We start from the raw sequence: 17,335 nt of genomic DNA on the forward strand, positions 1-17,335 counted from the left end.
TATTTCAGCAAGATGTGGCCCATTATGCAAATTTGTCACCACATGCCATACATAATGAATAAACCTTGTGCTCTTAACACTTTGATTATAGACTATACAGACAATGCAAATTAAAATTCCTGCTGCTCCATAAACGGAATAAGAGGAAATTATGTAAATTCTAACACATTAGATTGATTTGGTTGAAACAAAACCTGCTCCACTTGATGTTTTAGGGGAAGAGCCACAATTACAATGATTGAGAAAGTGCAGTGTTAATGAAGTGTGTTATAGCTAATCAATTCCTCCTCCTCTGGTAATGGCATGGGCATGAGCCCTGCCACTGCATCATCCACTGCCCACAGAACCTCTGAGCTCCTGGGGCACAAACTGAGGCTGTCATAAGCTCCTGTTTGCATCACAGAACTCACAGCAACTCTCTGACTGACATTCCAGAGGGGTGCATGTTCTCATACAGGATCATGGAATGGTTGGGGTTGGAAAGGATCCTAAAGATCACCCCCTCCCACGGGCAGGGACACCTTCCACTAGACCAGGTTGCTCCAAGCCCTGTCCAACCTGGCCTGGAAAACTTTTTGGCAATCCTGCCTGGCTGTCTGGGATGCTACTGGAAATCCTAACCAAGCAACTTCCCCTTGAGCGAAATCTGCTGGCTGACTTCTCAGAAAATGAGGAATGAGGTTCTCACCTGGTAATAAACTGACCATGTTTAGTTCATGGAAATTAAAAGCAAAGTCTTTCAGGCTTAAAAGTTCCCTGTCTAAATTAAAGAAACTGAAACATGGGACTCAATGGTTTGAAAAGTTTCTAACGAAACATTCTTCCAATAACAGTTGCCTGGGTTTTGTTGTAAGAATTTGAAATGTCTCTAAAACAGAGCACAGTTGATTAAATTCTGTGGTCTGTAAGGAACTGATACACAGAGCTGATAGACCTGTTCTACAGTTAATCAATAGATGAAGGTTATACCTTCTTTACACCAAGCAGAGGAACATCTCTCCAAGCATCCTCTCACCATTTAAACAAAATACTCTGTAGATCTCCTCACCAGTGAGCTGCAGAATACTGCATTGTTAACCTAATTATTTACTGTGTTGTATAAAATAATTAAGTAGTTTATTTATCATATTCTGCATTTTGCAGCCCTTTCTCTTAAAAAATTCCATTGCATTTTTAAAGAAAATATTTTCATTTGCAAAAGGATCTGCAGCATTAGAAATCTGTGGCTCTCACCTCACAGGTAAATACGAGCAGGTGGAATGAGCCACTGTTTTATTTTCTATTTAGATAACTTTTTTATCATTCCCAGAAACATTTGTCACTGCACATAGCGACTGCATTTGTTTCCTCTCTGTGTTGATTTGTCTCCCACTAATTTATTTTTGCTCCTGCTACAATACAAGGAAGCACAGAGACATCTCACTGCCTTCAGCAGCAGCCTCACACACAGGACTGGTGCAGATTGTGAATCAAACGCATCCAAAACCAGGGCAGCAGACACAAGGAGAGCTCCTATGCAGAAATGACGTAGCACATAAACACACAACACACACACCAAGGCTGGCACTTACCAGAAGAAATTCTAGTATTTTATGTTTGCTCCATGAACAAGGAAAAAAGAGGGGTCAGGCCCGCAGCTGCGAAGGAAAATTTGGCAGACCGAGAAAAGAGAATGCAAAAATAAAAAGAAAAGGGAAAGATACAAAGGAATTCATCTCTCCTAGAAATAAAGCAACATTTAGTTCTGTGGGCTGAGGATCCATTCTGGTGTCAGCACACATTTCTCTGCTACGGTTGGGGTTTTAAAAATGCCCATCCATTTTCGCTTCATTAATTGTGAACTATCTCTGCCGCCGCCGCTGTGAGAGGCACAGGGAGCGCTCGGGACTGAGCTCTGCTCCCTCAGCCACGAGCATCCCTCCCCTCCCGGCATTTATCCCGGCTTTTGGCCGGGATGCTGCGGGAGCCGCCTCCCCCGCACAAGGGTGCCCAGTCTAATTGCACTGTGCTAATTAGAATCTCAAAGCGTGACGTGGTCAGAGAGCCACTCAGAGCTTGGCAAAGAGAGATTTGCAACCCAAAATGAGAGGCATCGCCTGGAACTGAGAAACAGGGAAAACTACGGCAACTAAGTGACTGTACAGGAGCAGGAGCTGAGCATTTCAGCATGGGACAGATGTTTTCTTACATAAAACAGACACAAAGGATCACAGTGGTAAATACCTCACCCCACAGGAATCATCTTAACTTTCAGCTCACAAAGACCTTAGAAAACTCAGTCTCTCCACATTAGCTTTTGCTCGAATTCTTTGACTTCCCACTTCTTTGTTTTCATGAACAGGCTCTCTTTGATGTTGGAATATTAGAAGGAGTGAAACAATAAATTTCCCATATTCTAATATCCAGGCATCCCGAGCTTGTTCAAGGACACCGTGATTCATGAAGGCAAATAATTAAATTACCTGAGCTTTGATCAAGGAGTTGCTGCAGTCCCTTTTTGATGTCGAGTGTGGCTGTTTGAAGCTCCACACAGATAACTGGCCCACATGGGGTTTAACCCTTCTGGCACCAGTGGCAGACTTCAGGCAGCGTCCTGGCATTCCAAAGTGAGCCCCACAGCATCATTTGGGAATGCTGCTCCAGTAGAAGCACAGCAGGCACAGTATGTCCAGGAGATCCCTGTACCACACGCTTGATGGCATGCTCATTGGAAGGCTGAACCTCTCTCTTCTAAACAAGCTGAAATTATTTCCCAGTCAAGTTACCTTGTCTTACTATTAATTTTTGGGAGCTACTCTTTAGATGGCATGATACTGACAGATAACAATGCTGCTGAGAAGAAAAGGGGTTTGCCTTGGCAATGCAGGAGTTTTCATCACGTCCATGCTTCCCAACTATTTCCCCCAAAAGAAAAGTGAGTGGGCACAGACTCCTCTAGTCAGGTGAAACAACACTCCTCAAATAGGAAAACCAAGTAGATTTAAGCCTTCCCTCTCCTCAATGCAAGAACCTGAATGAAATCATCTGGGCCGTGACCGAGTCAAAGCCCTGGTCATGCTGCCTGCACAAAAACAGAAACTAAAGTCAATGCAGACGCTGTGCTCTCAGCTGATTTGCCATTCTGACTATGATTACTGAGAGAATTCCTCTCCATAAATGAGGAATTAGGCTCCTCTTCATTCATTCTAAGATTCTTTCGGGACATGAGGAGGTTACTAAAAGGACATAATTAGAAGGCATAATTAGTGTATAGCGATCTCTCACTCAGTTCCCTACACAGCTCCAACAACACAGCTATGGATACATCCCTAATTTTAGCAGCTGTTCCATGGATTATGGAAATGACCTCACCAGACTACTCAGATGTGGCAAAACCAGTTCTGCAACAGGACTTTTTCTGGTCCCATTCATGGCAGAAAGGCATCTGTCCTTCACAGTACAGTTGTGGAAAGAATCCCTGTCATGCAGAGTGACATCTCAATTCACAGGGATACAGGCTGCAAAAAGCATAATGAACATGCCTGCCTTCCCCTAGATAACAGGCAAATTATTTGGGGGCATGAGGATGCAGATGGAAAGCCACGTATTTACGTGTAAAATGCTTGATAAGTTATTAAAAATTTGGGATGTTTCTGATTTGTGGGAAAATAAAACTTGGGGCCTTCTGCAAAGCCCAGAGGGGAAATGTGCATAATGAATTGGTAAGAATGAGAAAAGAAGTCAATGTAGACACAATTTTATGCGTTTTTCATAAAGCCAGAGGAGCAGCACATATAACTAACATGTGAAATGGGAAACCTTCCTCCTTGAGCAAACACTCCTGGTAACACCAGTGAGCAGCGTTAAAGGAGGAGCTGCTGGTCTCAAATTCAACAAGCAATTAGCATTCGTTAACTCAGAGTAATAAAATGCCCAAGGCACTTATGGGTTGAATATAGCCTACTTTAAAGCACATGGAAACAGTTAAAACACAAGCTTTACTCCAGTTTATTTTGAATGGTTTCATTTCTAGTAAAAATGGATGTGATTTCCAGATGGGAGATACCTCTAGGCAAAAACATTCTCCTTCTCCCCTCCAGTAGGCAAAATGATCAAATGGCAATGGAAAAGTCTTTTGTACACATGATTAATTTCATTTACATTATTTTCTTAAAAAGTATCAATGACCTTTTGTAAATTTTTTGGGGAAAAAAAAGTCAATAGAAGTTAAAAGTCCCGAGTTTTGTTGGCTCTCCTATGATGTACAACTTCCAAGAAATGACTTGCTGGTCACTCATTTTTGAAGGGGAATGCCATAAAGGCTGAGCTGTTCCCCAGACTGTTTGTGGGGACAGTCAGGAGCAGGATTTCACAGTTCTGTGACCAAAATACAGAATGCACCCAGTCCATCACTGGTGGGAGACATGCACAGTCTGGTCAGAGCCCTCAGGATCCCAGGAAGGCAGAAATTCCAGGAACACTCTCCCTGACCTCCAGCTCATAAAAAAGAAAAAAAGAAGGTCACAGCAATGAGCATCTGTCAAATCTTGGTAAATCTCAGAGCTGGCACTTCCTCTGCCGACTTGGTTATTTCAGCCCAACTAATTTCGTGTTGAACTTGATTGGATAATTAAGCAAATATCAGTGTAATTTCATCCATCTGATGGTGCATTGAGAGCATTCCTGACTCTGGTAGGACCAAAACCTGGCTTAGTCCTGAGATGCACAACTCCATCTAAACTCAGACACAAAATCAACAACCGAAACTCCTTGAAATGCCATATCAAGGGCACAGATCAACAATCCCAGTGTCAGTGAACAACCCCATGGACTCCAGCACAATTTCTCTGGTTTAGATCAGGTTCACCAGTCTGAATTTAACCAGCAAAGTGCAAACATCAGATAAACAATTTAAACTCATCTGCTCATAAAAATAATTTAAAGAGACTACTAACAACAATAACAAACTTCTGAGCATGTATTAAGAAAGGTGGACATTACCCATGCCTTCCAAAAGTACAAATCCACACTGAAGGGCACAATAAGGTGGAACTCTATGTCAAGCCCATGCCATGAGGAAAAAAATTAGCAATTTGACTTTTGACTTTTGATTTTCCTCATGTGTTTTGACTGCTCCTTTAAAGCCCAAGCCAGCAGCCACTTGGTAATTTGTGATGCTCCAGAATGACAGCACATCACTGCAGCCTGGAGTAAATCCTCGTGCTACCTTTTCCATGGAGTTCATCATGCCCTATTTCCATGTGACAGATGCATATTGCACATATCTAGTAAGGCAGCAGGGCTGGTTCCCATTTCCTCTCTCATGAGGGTGTTTAAGTATTTCTCAGATCACACTCTGTTGCCTCATTTAAATGTGGAGTTTTATTTTCTTATGAAGTAAATAATTATTGAAGTCATTGAATGTACTGGGAACTAATTTTAGCTGCTCCCAGCACTTTGACATATACTGAGACAAACACACAGAAAAATGAGGTCTTGCTGTTGGATCCAAAAAGTGAAATAATGTCAGTGGAAGGTCACTGGACATCAGCTCCAAGCTTGTTGTGAAGGGGTGTGATTGCCCTGCAGGCTGGGCATGGAAAACTCACTTAATTCAGGGAGCAGGAAGAGCCAGAGGAGAAGGCAAACGTTGGATAAGCCTGAGCCAAGGAAGCCGAGAAGAATGTCTCCACTTTTGAACACAAGTGGAGATGGCTGAGTAAAGGAGAAATATGAAAATAAAAAAGAAAGGTCAAAGAGGCCTCTGTACCTGCTAAAGGTGAGGTTGTGAGAGAGCAAAGTTTGCATTGAAAAGTGGGAAATTCTGGAGGTGAAATGTTCACTGAATATTAGATTTGGAGCTGCAGAGGAAGAGCAGGATCTAATAAAGTGAGGGCCAAGGAATCTCATCCACACATCAGCAAGTTCAGTGAACTCCAGCTGAAGGTGCAGCAACCTGAGAGACCCCAGACCAAGCCCAGGAGCACAGGCAGGACTCCAAGGGCACAGAGACATCAGCCTTAACTATTGAACATGGTTCATTGTGACCCAGGTCATGCAGGTGCCCCAATTAGCTCTGAATTCCCCAAATCAGCTTTGTTTGTCCAGGACTGTGGCCTGCAGCACAGGATTGGGAAGCTCTGAGGAACGGATCAGCTAAAACCAGTTTCACCTACAGGGCCAAAGCACCAGAGAAAACCAAAGATCTCTAAGAGGATTTGTAACTCAATACTTGAAACACGAACATAATGAATTTATGAACATAATTTTTCATATAAATATTGCAAAATTTACAATTTTCAGGACAGAAAGAGCAATTATGACCATCCTGTCTGACCTATAGCCACATGTATTCCTACCTAATCAGCCCTTTTGTATGTAAATGACAAATTGTTTGCATGCAAATGCCACTGCCTGCTCTGTTTTCTTCTGGCTTTAGAAAAAGAAATGCTATGGAAATTGCCACCGTGCTAAAAAGAATTGAAATGCATACTAATCAGCCATATTCTCCCAGCTATACCAGCTATAATTGGAACAGTAACAAATAAAAAGGCAACAATCAGCAGTGGACAAAATTTTCTCTTTGGATCAGAGCCTCAAGTAAAATTATTATTCAGCTGCTTTTCAAAATTTTGGAACCTCTTATGTCTGGAGAAATTGTGTTTGAAACTGTGAATGAACAGTGACTTTTCACTAATGTGAAATGTTGAAGATCCTCTCTGGAATTCCAGTTGCAAGAAAAATATGCTGAAAGAGAAAGGGAAGGAGCCATTATCATAAAAAATATCTGTTCTCTGTGTGCACTGGATAAATGTTTGAGTGATTCTCAGTTCCACCAGGCTGCTGATCCCTGTGGCTCATGCAATATGAAATGGGAGGGTTTGATCAGTGCTCTGTACCTGCTGAGTTAACCTGGCAGCACTCAGCTGCTCTGATACTGCTCCTTCCAGGAAAACAGCTCACAGTCATTCCTGCCTGGCCAGGCAGTGCCCTGAGAGGAAGAAATGCCCTAAGACCTTGTCTTCCATGGCCAGCTACCATTCTCACCTCAGCTGAGTGATGCTGAGAAATATTTAACTGCACCAGTGTGTGGTCAGGTCTCTGAAGGGAGCGCTGCTCTGGAGAGGATGAGATTGAACCCTAGAGTTGAATCCCAACACTTCAACTGGTTTTTCCACTTCTAATGGGACCATTCTTAATTTCTAAATTCCATTCAAAGTCTTGTATTTATCTCGGGATCTCTCTTTAGCAAATCAAACTATGCCCAAAAAATAAGGATAAACTTTTTGAATGTCCTTTTCCTTGAACAATATAAAGCTTGCAAGCCTTACTTGTTGCTTCCATCAAAGTTTTCCAGTCACTTCTATAAATGAGTGTACAAAGTGCACATAAGATGCAGGCAGGTCTGTGACTAAAGGTCTGGGAATCCTTGTTTGGGGGCTGGCATGGTTACAGATATTTTACTTGGGCAATGAAAATACATTTATTTTTGATTCAAATCCCAGCCAGCTTTGCACAAGCTCTATTTCTTTTGCTTGCCTTTCAATGTCTATAAGCACACCCAAAAAAATTAAAAACTTAGTTGATAAAAGATGAAAGGAGTAACTGAGTTACTCATTCAGCAGCCAAGATCTGTGAGATAATTACTTTAAATCAAGAAGGGACAGACCATTTAAATTTATGACTTAATGCCGACACATGCATGTATTAATAAAACAGTTAGCATTAATGGAAATAGGGTTTGGTCTCCTGATTCCAATAGAGCCATCATTTCTGCTTTCCACTGAACTAATGACTTAGCCTTGGCAGAATGATATGTATGCATGTATTTAACTATTTAACTTAACCACTGAGACCAATTAATGTGTTTCTGAAGTTTGATTTTATTTAAAAGTATATATCAGCAGCCTCGCTGGGATCAAAATTATGTTGAACCAGAGTTTATATGGCAGCAGTTTAACCTTAAGTGTAACTCTCTCACTTGGAATATCTGATGTGAAAGGAAGAGCACTAAAATGTGGCTCAGAAGAAGCAGCCCTTCAATGGGATTGGCACAGAGTTAAGGAAGTTTTGAGCTTCCCAGGCCAGCACAGACTGTGTGATTAGGGGCTCACGTGGGAGGCAATGGGCTGTGAGAGGGCATGGCACAGATTTACTGTTTGTCCTGGTTTGGAGGACAGGATCCAGGAACAAACCTGTGCACAGCTGACCCAGCCAGACTGAGTTCAGGCTGGGCTTGCTCATGGGGCACGAAAACCTGCACCAGTTGCACCATACAAGGATAGGGGAGTTAAATGCTCGGTGCTGTGCAGCTCACAAACACAAAACCTGTGTGTTTTCAAGGGTTATTGAATCAAATTCCTCCTGCTCATCTCTCCAGCAGGAGAGCCCTGCACGGGCCAATGTCCTGGCAGCACCACTGGGGGCTCATGGCAACGGTGTCAGTCTGCACCAACACAATTTAATGAAACCTTAACTGTAATTGCTGTCTAGATAGGCATTTCCTGCAGCTGAAATCCACATATCAAAGTCCTGTTCAATTTTGTCAGCATTATAATACTCCACGATCCACAATTTCTGTTAGTGTACCTATAATGTGGATACAGTCTACCTGTTGATGAACTATTAAATCATCGTAATAATGAATTCTATTTGGGAACCTCTTGCTGCACTGTTCACCAATCACTCTGGAAAATCCTGGCTCCTCTTTCGCATTCAGTTACTTGGTCCTTTTCTTTTAATCCATTTACATTGATTTCTACCACTCCAACTCTGCCTGCCATTGCATTCCAATTAAGAATTCTGATGAACTCTTGCTGATTCAGAAGGGAGAGGGCTCTCACTCATTGCCAGACTTTGGAGGAAAAAAAAAAAGGAAAAAACCAACCAACCACACACACAAAAACCCCTTAGAATTTGCTTAAGCCTGCACTTTAAAACCGAGGAGCTAAATCATGGCTCGTGGGGCCGGCAGAGCTCAGCGGGACGGGGATGCCTGCGAGCCACCGCGCCACCCAAGCTGCTGTGGAGGGAGCTCCGGTGCCCCTGCGAGGCAAAATGAGCCTTAATGTCACCTTCCCCCCGGGCACAGCTCAGCAGCACGGCTGCCCGCTCCAGATCCTCGTCTCTGAACTCCCGCTGGCTCGCAAGGCACCGCTAATGTCCCTGCTAATGTCCCAGCCCTGCGGAATCTTCTCGGGAGGGCTTTGAGCAGCACTGGCAGCCCGAAGTTTTCCTCCCAGCCCGAGCACAGGGAGCAGCTGAAAGGATGTTCCCTGCCCTGCAGCACAGAGGATGGACACTGACAGGTCTCCTGTGCCCATTTGTTTCCCTGTGCAGGAGCCACTGACACTCTCGCCAAGGGTCGCTCCTCTAAGATAATTCTTAATTAATATCCTCTCCCAGGCCGTTGGCAGAAGATTGTACAGCTATCGTGGCACTGTGTTGCCTGGGTTTGGCATCAGTTGTAGGCAAGAACGTGGGTTAGGGGCATCAATGAACTTCTCTGGCTGCACACAGTGGATGTTCTGCAATATTGTAGAGTTCTGCACTTTGTTATTTATGGTCTATTCTTTTCATACACAGGAATGTGGTTGCTCTGAGTCAAATCAAAGATCCAGTCTGTAGGAACACTCCCAAAGTGGATGTCTTAGAAGAGTGTCAGAAGAAGGCAGGTGGAATAAGCCTCTTTCTATGCCTGCAACCGTTTCACATCTGTACAGTCATGCATGTCCTTGCTGGTGAGCATCCAGCTTGGATGGGTTTTGGAGCAGCCTGGGATAGTGGAAGGTGTCCCTGCCCATGGCAGGGGGGGAAGGAAATGAGCTTTAAGGTCCCTTCCAACCCACATCATTCTGTGGCTCTCTGATTTCCAATCATGGGTAGTGACAACATCTTTTGTATTCCAAGGTGCTGCAGGATATATGGAAGTGATTCGGACCAATCTGCTTTATTCAGTCCTTCAGCTGTAGGCTCCACTGACCTGGATGTGTACAGATTGAACTAGTCCAATTTGGCCTAATAAGTCTTTTTTTTTTCCCTCCTATTAAGGGTGTCTTTACAAGATCTCTCTAACCCGATAACATCTCTGAAAGAAATAAATTTTATTTTGTTGTATCATTTTTTTCTGCCTCTCTACTCTTGGCATGGCATGAACCAGCACTGCCTTAGAGAAGGGACGGAAGAGAGAGCAAAACCCTTCCAAGAGGGGGGTTATTCCATACCCAGCCTCCAGCTGTGGAGTCAGCTTGTCTGCAGACAAGCCGGACTTCCAGCATCCCAAAACTCCTCCGCCAGAGCCAAGACGGTGCCGTGGCACCGCAGGTGAGGCGATGCAGCGGCGGGAGGGCTGCTAAACCCCGGGCAGCGCCGAGCGCGATTCCGGCGCGCCGGGTGCGGCTCCGCATCCCTCGGGATGCTCCCGGTGCAGGGAACAGAGCCGGGAAGGGCTCCGGGAGCAGCGCGGCGGGTCCGGCCCCGCATCCCGCGGGATGCTCCCGGTGCGGGAACAGAGCCGGGAAGGGCTCCGGGAGCAGCGCGGCGGGTCCGGCCCCGCATCCCGCGGGATGCTCCCGGTGCGGGAAGGGCGCCGGGAACGGCTCTGGGAGCAGCGCGGCGGGTCCGCATCCCTCGGGATGCTCCCGGTGCGGGGAACAGAGCCGGGAAGGGCTCCGGGAGCAGCGCGGCGGGTCCGGCCCCGCATCCCGCGGGATGCTCCCGGTGCGGGAACAGAGCCGGGAACACGCGGGCCAGCAGTGCCCTCTGCTGCCCGCCCGCGGCACCGCAGCCCGGCCGCCGCCAGCCCCGCGCCCCTCGGAGCAGCCACAGGGATGCAAGCCCTCCTTCAGCCGGGGATAATGCACCCAACGGAGCGATTCGCTCACAGCCTAAGAGCCCTCAGCATCAAAGCCCGACACAGGACTGCTACATTGCCTCCTAAAATACTGTAAAAGAGTTTTACTCCATGTCCAGCATGTATCAAACCGGATAGCTACAGTGCTCCTTGACAGATAAGAGATAACACATCTGACGTAAAAAGACATAGATGACATAAAATGGCCATAAAGTCCTCTTAATTCACCCAGACAAAGCGCCCGACCCAGTCTCCATTTAAATCAATGGCCATCTTGTCATTTCTGTCCCCAAGCCTTGGGCTGGCCCCAACAACAGAACAATGAAGGCTGAAGTGCCATTAAAAACATAAAAATGGGTATGGCATAAGAAATAATAGACAGATTCTAACTGAAAATGCTGGTAGAAGAACTCAGACACACACATACACAAAGTCCAGGAAGTATGTTGCTAAACTGTTTCAAATTAATTGATTCCAGATGAGACCTCTGCTTCTCACACACTGAAGATATTTCGCTAAACATCCAGCTCACAAAATGGATTCAAAATTCAGTTATGGGGTTCACCAAAAAGAAGAGATGCTAGTTTTAGGTGTGAGATGACTTGAAATGTCTATGATGTCTGAGCTAGAAATAGCTTCTATTGTGGAATTCTCATCACTAAAAGGTTTGTTTGTCAAGTTGTCCTGTTACGTTACAGCAGTTGCAGAAAATAAGAATGCTAGCCTCAGTCTACTGTAACTCTGAACTTCACATATGTTCCTTACACTAAATTAAATATGTCAGATGTTGTCAGAATAGCATATTAATTGAAGCTGAAATCACATGATATACTCTAAAGCATTTTATCAGATAAATCACAGAAATCACTCCAATCTTTGCAGTTTCTCCATATTGTTATGCAGAAGAAAAATTAATTTAGCTGTCCTATCTCTCAATCAACCATTTTCAATCAACATATTTTCCTCTGAAACTGCTGCTGATAAATTGCAATGACTTATCTCATCCCTTTGCATGTCCTATTGTAGCAGCGTTTCTGCTAATGAAGTAATCTAGTTCCTACTGATTTTTTTGGACAGGCAACACTTGTAGCAAAGTTAAAGCTGATGTGGAGAAGCCTATAAATAGCATTCTCTGTCCATGCTCATTCTCTGATGTGCAAGGCTGAGGTAAAATAAATAAATAAATAAATAAAAAATCCTATTTCAGGGCCTAAGAACAAGAGCCTGCCAAAGAAGGGTGTCCTTTAGGTAACATTTTCCTAAGGAATTTCCAATTCTTTTACTGAAGATCTTGTTCTTAGTTCTGTAACTTTATTTTGTTCTTCTGCAAGAGGCAGGAGAACTGCTTTTGAACTACAGCCAGGAACTTCTGTTTTCTAGAGCATAGACTTTTCCAGACTCAGAAATGTGCTACAAGAATGCCTTGTGTGTTAAGGCATGAAGTCAAACCAGATCTTGTGCTGCCAATTTCCCCCCCCTGCTCTCAGTGCCCCTCTCCCAGCCACACGAACTGTGCAGCTCTGCCATGGATCTGCTGCTCCTGAGCAAACATCTGCAGTTCCACTGCCATGGACTCGCACATATCTCCGCTTATAAAATCAGTCCAAGGACCGAGCACAAGCATCGATTTGTGTTCCAAACCTCAGCGGACAGACCTGGCTGAGGCAGATGTCAGATTAATTATTGCAGGACTTCTACACTGAAAGGCAATTTATTCATTGGGATCTGTTAGCCAGCATGGAAAAAGAGAACAAAGTATTTACCTGGAGAATCACACAGACTTTGGAAACATTGAGGCAGACGGAAGAGCAAGGGAGGGGGAAAAGAGATGGACAGCCAGCAGTGCCTGAGTGCCTGCTTCCCTGCTCCTGAGCCTGGCTGTGCCTCTCATATTCAACAGTTCCATTATTAAATAATTCAAAACATTTAATTTCTTAATAGAGAGGCACGGAGTCTGTGAAAAGCTTATCGTATCACCATCACAAATCAACAGGAAGAAAGTCTTTCCCAGGGAGTTGCTAGTAACTGGAACGTGAAAAAGAAATGAGCGTTCTCCTCATAAAGGGCCAATTTCTGAATTAGTGACCTCATTTGCTAAAGAGGTTCCTTTGTCACAGATATCTGGGTAGGTAAATACAGTGTTACACAGCCACTCTGTCCTTTGTAGCAGCGGTACAAAGCAGCTCTCCCAGCATATACTGGTACTCTCCTCACCAAATGAATATTTAAAAGAGTAGACAATAAAGGGGGACTTCTATAGGAGGTGAAGGCATTTGTATCATGATGTCAGACTGCTATATGTGCTCCCGAAGGGCTGCACAGGAAGCACTTTTATTTTAAACTTAATGGTATTTATGGGGACCCGCAGCCTGATCTATTTTACCTTCCTTGGGGATGTGCTTATGCATGCATCACCCAGGAGTCTAATGCTTTTTGGACTAGCCCGTGCTAGAGACAGATACCATTTTGGTACCTTGTGAATAGTAATGCGTTTGAAAGCCAGCAAAATAATTAAATAAATAAATATAGGAGGGAGGAAAAGGGTATAAATCAAAGTCCTTCCCTTTTTCATTCTGGCTAGAGTAGTCTTCGTTTCCTGCACTCCTAATTCCTGCATATCCATTTCGTGCCTGGGAGCTACGGCGCAAGTAAAAGATTTTCAGTTCGGGGCTTTCGGCATCTGCTTCTCCAGAGGAACATTTTAAAACAGCCAAACGCTCGCCCTCCCCCTCCCCGCCCCCGAGCAAGAACTGAAGGGAGAGAAAAAAAAAAAAAAAAAAAAAAAAAAATAGAAAGCAGCGTCTGCCAGAGCGTTTTCCTTCTCCCTCCGGAGAGCCGAGCGCGCCCCGGGGCCCCGCAGCCGCCGCAGCGCCCGCATCGCGCCCGGCCCCGCTCGGCTCCGCTCCGCACACCTGCCCGGCCCCGCTGCCGCCAACTTCGGGGAGCCCCGCGAGCATCCCCCCCTTTCGGCACCCCCTTTCCGAGCCGCCCCGGCGCTCAGCCCCCGCCGCTCGCCTTCCCTTCGCCGTCCCTGTCCCCTTGCGGGGCTCGCAGCGCTCCCCGCACCGCGCTGCCCCCGCCGCTCCCCCGGCTCCCCCCGCTCACCTGCGGGTCCGGCGGGGCTGGCGGCGTCCCTTGGCCGCCTGCGGAGGAGGGAGACGAGGCAAGTCCCATTCACAAGTGGCCGCGGAGCGGGCACGGCAGCATCTTCAGCCTATTACACTCCAGCGGCAGCGGCTGCTGAATGAGGCTCCGAGCTAGTGGCAGGAATTAGAAAGAGGGAGGGAGGGAGGGGAAAGGGGAGAGGGAGGGAGAGGGAGCAAGGGGAGTGAAGCAAGATTAGAGGAAGGGAAAAGCTGGAGGCTGTTGCTTCGTCTCGATTTTCGTCTCCCTCCCCCCAGCCCAGGGGAGCGCAGCCCCCCGGCCCTGCCCTCCCGCAGGGCCCCGCTCCTGGCGCTCCGCTGATGCCCGCGGGGAGAAGTTGGGGTTGGAGGGGCGAAACGAGAGCGGGAAGGAGCCCAGGGCAGCGTCCCTGTGCCCGGGCAGGAGCGGGGTGTCCCCTCCCCAGGGGTCGTTCTGCACCCCCGCAGTCACGCAGGCACCCACGGGCACGGCTGCGAGGGGGCCGGGGACCCACATCCTGCGGCGCTGGTGCCCTGTCCCTGTCTGTCCCTTCCCTGTCGCCTCTCTCCGGGCTGCCCAGGACCACCCCACGGCGCCGCGGGTGGGCTGAGGCCACGCCAGAGCCCCGCGGCCGCCGGAGATCCGCGCGTGGGGCCACCCCCGCCCCACGGCACCGACAGCGGGCTCGGCTGGGCGGCACGGACAGCGCCAGCGTTTTATACTCAATCCAGTCATGTTTCCTGTCAGGAGCAGAGATTTGTCCAGGAATAAAAAAAAAGGAAAAAAAAAAAAGGGGAAAAAAAAAAAGACAAAGTTCCTCAAGCATTTCTGGATGTGGAAAAATCTTGGTCTCATACAGCTCACAGCCAGAGGCCAGGCCAGGCCTGGAGGTGGAGGGGGGACTCTTTCCTTCTCCACCACGCCTGCCCCAGGGGCTGCCCCTCTCCCACTGCCGTTCTTCTCACCTGCAGTGATTCCCAGGAGTGGCGGAGCTCCGCGAACGCCGGGAGGAGCACCCTGAGCCCGTGCACCCATCCACACCAAGAGGCAGCACGCAGCCCCCTCACACCCACACAGGCACAGGTGAGCCTGCAATTCCCCTCTCACCCAGCAGCATACACCGTGCCCCAGCCCCTGTGAGCACAGCCAGTGCCATCTGTGTGGCCGTGGAGCAGAGCAAGGAAGGATGCAACACGTGGCCCCTCAGAATAAGGATTGCATTCACTGCTGGAATAAACCTGGTACCTCTTTGTGAAGATATTCTGCCCATCCTCGGGCAACCCATCCCTCTGCTCATTCCCCAGGCCCCAAGGCAGCACTGGAACTGCTCTGGGACCACACCACTCGGCCCTGGAGAACAAGGCTTTTATATTCTGTAGTTAATTAGCTCTGCCAATAACTCCAGGCAAAGGAAAAAAAAAAAAAAAAAAAAAAGAAAAAGAAAAAAAAGAATTGGCACAAAAGCTGCCACTATACAAACAAGGAATTTGGAAGGAGGAAAGCTGACAAACAATGCATCCTTAGGAGGCCGGGGGACGCTGAACGTAGCACAGTGGAGCACTAAGTCACGGAATTGTTTAGGTTGGAAAAGCCCTGTAAGATCACCAAGTCCAATCGTTCTCCCAGCACTGCCAAATCCACCACTAAACCATGTCCCCAAGGACCACATCTACATGTCTTTGAGCGGTTGAGTCACCACTTCCCTGGACAGGCCCTTGACAACCCTTTCAGAGAAGAAATTTTCTCTAATAGCCGATCTACACCTCCCCTGGTGCAGCCTGAGGCCATTTTCCCTTGTCCTGTTTCTTGTTCCTTGGGAGCAGAGCCTGACCCTCACCTGGCTGTGACCTCCTGTCAGGGAATTGCAGAGAGCTCTAAGGAGAGAGAGCCTCCCTTTCTCCAGGCTAAATAACCCCAATCCTGCCCCATGCCAGCCCCAGGCAAACAGCAGGAGCCTTCTGGCTGCAAAGCTGGGGCTTGGAGAATTAAGGATAAAAATTGCCTCAGAGAGTGGCTGGGAGTTGACATTTCAGTTCAGAAAGGCCCAGGGACAGGCCTGGGTGTGCCATGAGGATGTGGGGCAGTGACTGGAGCACGGACACAGCCCCAGGGCCACACCTGGGGACCCGGGGGGCTGAACAGGGTGAGAAATGAGGGCAGGGGCTGTGGTTGGGACAGCCAGGAACAAACCTGGAAACACCCCAGGGACTGAGCTGAAAGCATGAGGTAACAGCACAGCAGACTAATTAGTACTGAAGTACTAAAGGGCTTTATTTTGATAGCAATAGGGCTGTGGGACTGGTGGTTTAGGATTTGGTTTTGAGAGACAATTCAAGGAACAATAAAGGCCATCAAGAAATGAAACATGCAAAGGATCACTTGAGAATGTTTTTGTGGGGATGTGGGTGAGGAAGGAGGGTGGTGCACATTAATTTGGAACAGTTTTGTCAAGAAATTGGTTTTGGACAGAAATTTAAAAAGGCAAGTATGTCTCAAAGTTGATCACATAAATCCAGTCCAAACCTGTTGCCTTTAATGGACACCTGTCAATCTCCTGGTGATGGTGAAAGAATTACCAGTTGCTTTTGTCATGGGTACACTGCAGCACTAGTGAGCTCTGCCAAAATTGCTACCAAGCTGACCTGAGACCTGGCTGAGGAGTTTTTCCCTCTTCCCCTTCTCTTGCTGACTCTAGCAGCATGGTGGAGGGGATAACTTCTATAATTCCCTTTTTTAAACTGCTGAGATCAGATTTTTTTTGAATATAAAGGAAATGTGAAAGCAATTTCAATCTAATTAAGCATATACAATAGGTACCCATAATATTCTCTAGTCAAAGAGCATATTGATCTATAATGAAAGGTTTCATTAATTCCATTCAAGGACGCACATTAACAAATGAGTGCAGTAACATCTGATCTGGAGAGAGCCTTGTATCTTCCCTTCCTTCTGCACTGAAATCTCAGCATAAACTAATCAGATTCTGCTATTATTTTTCTCATTTGTTCTTCTTCCCATAGGATCTATAGATAGATGGTCCTTATCTGCAAACAAAATTGAAGCAAAACTCCTGCTGCAATCTGTGTTTGCCCCTCTGGCTAAGTCCCAAGGCTGATTACCTGAATAACCACTGCGGAATTAATTTCACCTACCTGAAGCCATTTGAAAATTGAGTATCTAAGAGGCTGTCTGCAGAAAAAGTTCTTTTAAAGTCAATAAACAGTCCCTCTAACTGGGACAGACCACTAGCTGGAGATGCCTCTCTGTATCCCAAAGGCAACTTCCTCACACTAAAAACCTCCCTACAGCCATCTGCCAGCCAGAGGAGATGAGCAGGACCTACTTATTCTGTTGGACACAGAAAAGAAGTGGTCAAACCAA

General features: G+C 46.6%; 1 protein-coding gene across 1 annotated transcript in view; it reads right to left on the reverse strand.

Annotated features, from left to right (window-relative positions):
- CDH11 (cadherin 11) overlaps window positions 1-14,548 on the reverse strand; it is an 82,120-nt gene extending 67,572 nt beyond the window's left edge. Inside the window, exons 1-2 of the mRNA XM_069026484.1 lie at window positions 14,469-14,548; window positions 13,937-14,088 (exon numbers count right to left, since the gene is read on the reverse strand). The gene's annotated coding sequence lies outside the window, so the exon portion shown is untranslated. The remainder of the gene's footprint in view (window positions 1-13,936; window positions 14,089-14,468) is intronic.
- Window positions 14,549-17,335: the final 2,787 nt, after the last annotated feature.

Source organism: Aphelocoma coerulescens, chromosome 11 (genome assembly GCF_041296385.1).
Source record: "Aphelocoma coerulescens isolate FSJ_1873_10779 chromosome 11, UR_Acoe_1.0, whole genome shotgun sequence".
In the NCBI taxonomy this organism is placed as follows: Eukaryota; Metazoa; Chordata; class Aves; order Passeriformes; family Corvidae; genus Aphelocoma; species Aphelocoma coerulescens.